This window comes from Staurois parvus, unplaced genomic scaffold (assembly GCF_062004578.1).
Source record: "Staurois parvus isolate SC_StPar_1 unplaced genomic scaffold, SC_StPar_1.0 ptg001103l, whole genome shotgun sequence".
Classification (NCBI taxonomy): domain Eukaryota; kingdom Metazoa; phylum Chordata; class Amphibia; order Anura; family Ranidae; genus Staurois; species Staurois parvus.
Genome location: NW_028318899.1, coordinates 1 through 7,214, shown reverse-complemented (window position 1 = coordinate 7,214; position 7,214 = coordinate 1).

Here is a 7,214-nt window from a genome sequence, read left to right as displayed (position 1 = left end):
TGCATTCATTATATCTGGTCTCCCAGGACCCCGCATTCTCTATATCTGATCTCCCCGGACCCTGCATTCACTATATCCGGTCTCCCAGGACCCTGCATTCACTATATCTGGTCTCCCAGGATCCCGCATTCTCTATAGCTGGTCTCCCCGGACCCTGCATTCACTATATCTGGTCTCTCAGGACCCCGCATTCTCTATATCTGATCTCATAGGACCCTGAATTCTCTATATCTGGTCTCCCATGACTATGCATTCACTATATCTGGTCTCCCAGGACTCTGCATTCACTATATCTGGTCTCCCAGGACTCTGCATTCACTATATCTGGTCTCCCAGTACTCTGCATTCACTAAATTTGGTCTCCCCGGACCCTGCATTCTCTATATTTGGTCTCCCCGGACCCTGCATTCACTATATTTGGTCTCCCCGGACCCTGCATTCACTATATTTGGTCTCCCCGGACCCCGCATTCGCTATATTTGGTCTCCAGGACCCCGCATTCGCTATATTTGGTCTCCAGAACCCCGCATTCGCTATATCTGATCTCCCTGGACCCCGCATTCGCTATATTTGGTCTCCAGGACCCCGCATTCACTATATCTGATCTCCCTGGACCCTGCATTCACTATATCTGGTCTCCCAGGATCCTGCATTCACTATATTTGGCCTCCAAGGACCCATCATTCACTATATTTGGCCTCCCAGGACCCTTCATTCACTACATATAAAAAGGTGCAGCGCTTATATATTAAAACATGCAAAATATCAAAGTGCAAGAGTATATCACTGCAAAAATGCAGGCAGGGTGTGATTATTATGCTGCCCCTTATAATCTCAATTGACACACAAATATATAGTTCACAATCTCCCAGTGAGTAGGGTGAGGTGAAGGATCAAATGGATCTCTGTTGACACACGGTGATAGCCAAAAAAGGTGATGTATGGTGATATCCAAAACTGGTAAAAGATTGTGCACTCACCAGATGCACAACCAATATGCGCATGTAAGAGATAACCCCTCTCAAGGTATGACTCCAGGACTCATCAAAGGCAAGATCTGGTCAATCTCTACGATGTAGACCCTCAGCTGTCATGCATGGCTCTGTCCCCTATTGCTCTTTACTTTGCAGGTAGTTGGGAGCTCACCAGAGAGCCTGCTACGTCTTCTCGAGGTGCCGCTACAGGAAAGGCCTTTTTATATGTGAATCTTTGGAGGTTGTTTTTGGTACCTTTTGTGTTCAGCAGCTTCATTACCTTTAGCGCTCACTTATACCTATTTTTACTTCATTCACTATATTTGGTCTCCCAGGACACTTCATTCATTATATCTGATCTCCCAGGACCCTGCATTCACTATATCTGGTCTCCCAGGACACTTCATTCACTATATCTGGTCTCCCAGGATCCTGCATTCGCTATATCTGATTTCCCAGGACCCTGCATTCACTATATCTGGTCCCCCAGGAGCCTGCATTCACTATATCTGGTCTCCCAGGACCCTGCATTCACTATATCCGGTCTCCCAGGACCCCGCATTCACTATATCTGGTCTCCCCGGACCCTGCATTCTTTATATCTGATCTCCCAGGACCCCGCATTCACTATATCTGGTCTCCCAGGACCCTGCATTCACTATATCTGATCTCCCAGGACCCTGCATTCACTATATCTGGTCTCCCAGGACCCCGCATTCACTATATCTGGTCTCCCAGGACCCCGCATTCACTATATCTGATCTCCCCGGACCCTGCATTCACTATATCTGGTCTCCCAGGACCCCGCATTCACTATATCTGGTCTCCCAGGACCCCGCATTCACTATATCTGATCTCCCCGGACCCTGCATTCACTATATCTGGTCTCCCAAGACCCTGCATTCACTATATCTGGTCTCCCAGGACCCTGCATTCACTATATCTGGCACAGAGCTCGTAAATGCAATTATTTTAGTAACTATAAACTGCTAAATACCTTTTCTCATCAGCAGTATATAACAGTAAAAGAAGGGGAGTATCAGAGAAGTCAGGATCAAACAGCCTTTTTACACAATGCAGAGGATTAACCACAGTGAGTATAACAAGTATGCTTTACTGCATATACAGACTGATTGTGCTGTTTTGGGCTTAGTAACACTTTGAAGTAGAACCAAAATATTGTTTCCTTCTGGATAGAGTAGGTAACCCCAGTTTTTTTTTTTTTGCCATCTGTGTCTCATTGGGGAGATTTCCCTTCATTTCAGTCCCATAGCCAAACAGGAAGTGAGAGCAAATCTCTCCAACATGAGGAAATCCCAGTGTGTCACCTGAACTAGTGTCCCCATTTAAAGATTTCCCCTCTATTCCTGTTCTGATGTCAACCTAAAATTTGGGATTTTCTTTTACGTTCGGTGATAAAGGCAGTCAGGACAAGTAGAGAGGATGAGACTCCCTAACGGGGGCACAGACAGCAGTAACAACTGACAGGGGTTCTAATACTTCTCCACTCTATCCAAAAACTAAAACAAAAAATAAAGTTTTGCCTTTTGTTATACTTTAATAACATTTTAAAATCACATATCTGAAAAGCGCTGGGACTTTAGAATAAAACAGAGCAAACCTCCTAATACAAGAAGCTCATTGGCTCTGGTAAGGCCGCTCACTTGATGCAAGGCTCCCCTTAAAGGGGAACTCCACTCTTGTGCCTGCAGGCATCCCTCCAGTATAACCACTTAAAGTGTTACTAAACCCACAACAGAACAATCAGTCTGTAGATGCAGTAAAGCATGCTTGTTATACTCACTGCGGAACTTAAGGGGTTAATCCACTGCATTGTGTAAAAACACTGTTTGATCCTGTCTTCTCTGATCCTCCCCTTCTTCCAGTGCCCCCCTCTAAGCTCCTGATAAGATATATCATGTGGAGTCACTCTTCACATGCTCAGTTTAGTGTGTGTTGCTAGAGAAGTTTTTTTTATTTTTTTCTTGGGAGAGTGCATGTGATCAGCACAGGGCCAATCAGCACTGTTCAGTCAGAGGTCAGGGATTCTGCATCCTCCTAGAGCAGAAAGAATTCTCCTCCTACAAGCTTTAACCAGTGTTCTGCTGGACACCGATAGAAGACACAAGACTGCTATGTACTGCTGATGAGAAAATGTGTTTATCAGTTTATATTTACAAAAATAATTGCATTTCCATGTTGTGTGTACTGTGGGAGACCGGATATAGTGAATGCAGGGTCCTGGGAGACCAGATATAGTGAATGCAGGGTCCTGGGAGACCAGATATAGTGAATGCGGGGTCCAGGGAGACCAGATATAGTGAATGCAGGGTCCTGGGAGACCAGATATAGTGAATGCCGGGTCCTGGGAGACCAGATATAGTGAATGCAGGGTTCGGGGAGACCAGATATAGTGAATGCAAGGTCCTGGGAGACCAGATATAGTGAATGCAGGGTCCGGGGAGATCAGATATAGTGAATGCGGGGTCCTGGGAGATCAGATATAGTGAATGCGGGGTCCAGGGAGACCAGATATAGTGAATGCAGGATCCTGGGAGACCAGATATAGTGAATGCGGGCTCCTGGGAGACCAGATATAGTGAATGCAGGATCCGGGGAGACCAGATATAGTGAATGCATGGTCCGGGGAGATCAGATATAGTGAATGTGTGGTTCTGGGAGACCAGATATAGTGAATGCAGAGTCCGGGGAGACCAGATATAGTGAATGCGGGGTCCTGGGAGACCAGATATAGTGAATGCGGGGTCCAGGGAGACCAGATATAGTGAATGCGGGGTCCTGGGAGACCACATATAGTGAATGCAGGTTCCTGGGAGACCAGATATAGTGAATGCGGGGTCCTGGGAGACCAGATATAGTGAATGCGGGGTCCAGGGAGACCAGATATAGTGAATGCGGGGTCCTGGGAGACCAAATATAGTGAATGCCGGGTCCTGGGAGACCAGATATAGTGAATGCAGGGTTCGGGGAGACCAGATATAGTGAATGCAGGGTCCTGGGAGACCAGATATAGTGAATGCAAGGTCCTGGGAGACCAGATATAGTGAATGCAGGGTCCGGGGAGATCAGATATAGTGAATGCAGGGTCCTGGGAGATCAGATATAGTGAATGCGGGGTCCAGGGAGACCAGATATAGTGAATGCAGGATCCTGGGAGACCAGATATAGTGAATGCGGGCTCCTGGGAGACCAGATATAGTGAATGCAGGATCCGGGGAGACCAGATATAGTGAATGCGGGGTCCTGGGAGACCAGATATAGTGAATGCAGGGTCCTGGGAGACCAGATATAGTGAATGCAGAGTCCGGGGAGACCAGATATGGTGAATGCATGGTCCGGGGAGACCAGATATAGTGAATGTGTGGTTCTGGGAGACCAGATATAGTGAATGCAGAGTCCGGGGAGACCAGATATAGTGAATGCGGGGTCCGGGGAGACCAGATATAGTGAATGCGGGGTCCGGGGAGACCAGATATAGTGAATGCGGGGTCCGGGGAGACCAGATATAGTGAATGCGGGGTCCGGGGAGATCAGATATAGTGAATGCGGGTTCCGGGAGACCAGATATAGTGAACGCAGGGTCCTGGGAGACCAGATTTAGTGAATGCAGGATCCTGGGAGATCAGATATAGTGAATGCAGGGTTCGGGGAGACCAGATATAGTGAACGCAGGGTCCTGGGAGACCAGATTTAGTGAATGCAGGGTCCTGGGAGACCAGATATAGTGAATGCAGGGTCCTGGGTTTAGGAACACTTTAAAGTCCAGTGACATATAGGTACATCACTGGTCCACAAGTAGATAAAATCACTCCCATTCACTCTGCACATGGACACAGACAAACAAACAGCTATTTCTTCAGAGTAACAGAAGGTAGGAATCTGCAACAAAGTTTGTTAAAATCCCTCTCAGAGGGTGTTTCTGCTCAACAAAAGTGGGAGTATTCTTTACCCACTTCTGCGCTGCCCTATAGCAGAAACACTGCTGCAGGGCTGTGCAAAATCACGTGTATATATACGCAATTTTGCAATTCCAGTTAGGCCATTCATGGCCTCAACTGTCAATCACCAAGTCCCAGCCAATGATTTCTCGCCGGCACCCAGTGATCACCAAGTATCTCTGACGAGGAAGAGACCTGTGTATAAACCACATAGATCTCTCCCCTGTCAGCTCCTGCACACTGCTTTGTATAGCGGAGCTATACAAAGCAGTGTGCTTACAGAGAAACACACAGCCCCCATAGTAAAACAGCACACAGTTAACCCTTTGATCGCCCCTCACGTTAACCCCTTCCTGCCCAGTGCCATTAGTACAGCGTCAGTTCTTTTTATTCGCACTGCTCACTGTATTGGTGTCACTGGGGATGTCAGTGACACCAAGTCAGTTCCCCCCCAGTGTCAGAATGCCCGCCGCAGTCCCTCTATAAGTCGCTGATCGCGGAAAAAAAAAAAATCCCAGTATCTATACCGCCATTTGTAAACGCTATAACTTTCACGTAAACCAATTAATTTACACGTATTGGGATTTTTTTTTAGCAAAGACATGGAGCAGAATACATTTTAGCCTAAATTTAGGATATAATTAGATTTTTAAAATTTTTTACTGGACATATTTAATATCAAAAAGTCAAAAATATTGTTTTTCCCTCACAATTGTCGGTCTTTTTTTGTTTATCACGCAAAAAATAAAAACCGCACAGGTGATCGAATACCACAGAAAGAAAGCTCTATTTGTGGGGGGGAAATGGATATAAATGACATTTGGGTGCAGCGTTGCATGACCGCGCAACTAAAGCGCAAAAAATGGCGTGGTCAGGAAAGGGGGGGGGGGGGGTAAATCCTCTGGAGGGCAAGTGGTTACAAGGTACCCAGAATAAGACACAACAACAAAAAATAAACTAGGAGTACAAAAATATACACTTTAGTAGAAATGATCAAATAGAAAAACACATTTCTGCCTGCCGAATGTGACCCATTCAAGCGGATGGGGCCACGTCGCAGCCACCCTGCAATCACGTGGCGGTGCGGTGTTTTAGGGGTTAAAACAGGAGGCGAGGAGATGTCATTTCACCTCCTCAACACCCGCCAAATGTCCTCTGTTAAGCGATCCACTGCAGATCGCTCTGCAGAGGGCTGATGCATGCGTAAACTAGCCCTTTACCCTCGGCTCACAGGTCAAATGGAGAATCTTCCCCTAATTACACATCTCTGTCGCTCTGATTCCAGACACATAAAATGTCCCTAGAAGTTTTGTGTGCGGGGCCCGTCAGCTGGCCCCTAATCGGATCCTCCTGCATCGCACACACAGCGCATGTGACGCTCATCAGCTGGCTCTGATTTGGGAAGCTAATAAACGTATATTAAATTAATTGAGCCCGAGATAAATATAGCACAGAAGCCACATTATGGCAGCGCAGTCTTCCTGCCGACGGGAGGAGCCGTCCAGCCAGATGTATGCTGAGGATCAGGATGGGTCCCTCTGCCTCAGGGCTCATTCACACTTGTGCAGTTTAAAGGGAACCTGTCATGTTGGTAACACTTCCCATAAATTAAAGTTTACACATAGACAGTACTTATTGAACAGGTCCTGGTTGTCCTATGGTCCTGGGTGTCTTCTGGTCCTGGTTGTCCTCTGCTCCTGAGTGTCCTCTGGTCCTGGGTGTCCTCTTGCCGTGGTTGTCCTCTGGTCCTGGTTGTCCTCTGGTCCTGGTTGTCCTCTGCTCCTGGCTGTCCTCTGCTCCTGGCTGTCCTCTGCTCCTGGGTGTCCTCTGGTCCTGGTTGTCCTCTGGTCCTTGGTGTCCTCTTGCCGTGGTTGTCCTCTGGTCCTGGTTGTCCTCTGCTCCTGGCTGTCCTCTGCTCCTGGCTGTCCTCTGCTCCTGGCTGTCCTCTGCTCCTGGCTGTCCTCTGCTCCTGGGTGTCCTCTGGTCCTGGTTGTCCTCTGGTCCTTGGTGTCCTCTTGCCGTGGGTGTCCTCTGGTCCTGGTTGTCCTCTGGTCCTGGTTGTCCTCTGGTCCTGGTTGTCCTCTGGTCCTGGGTTCACTGTTTACATAGGCCAGTGGCTGAATTCATCCTCCGAAGTCCTCATGCACACGGGACGTTTTTACAGCGGCTGTTTTTGGCTTTTGATGTTTTTTCTACAGCCACTAAACCCCCCAGCATGTTATCCTATGTGTCCATCCACACACAGACTGGAATCAACATTTTGTGGCTGGAAAAAATACCC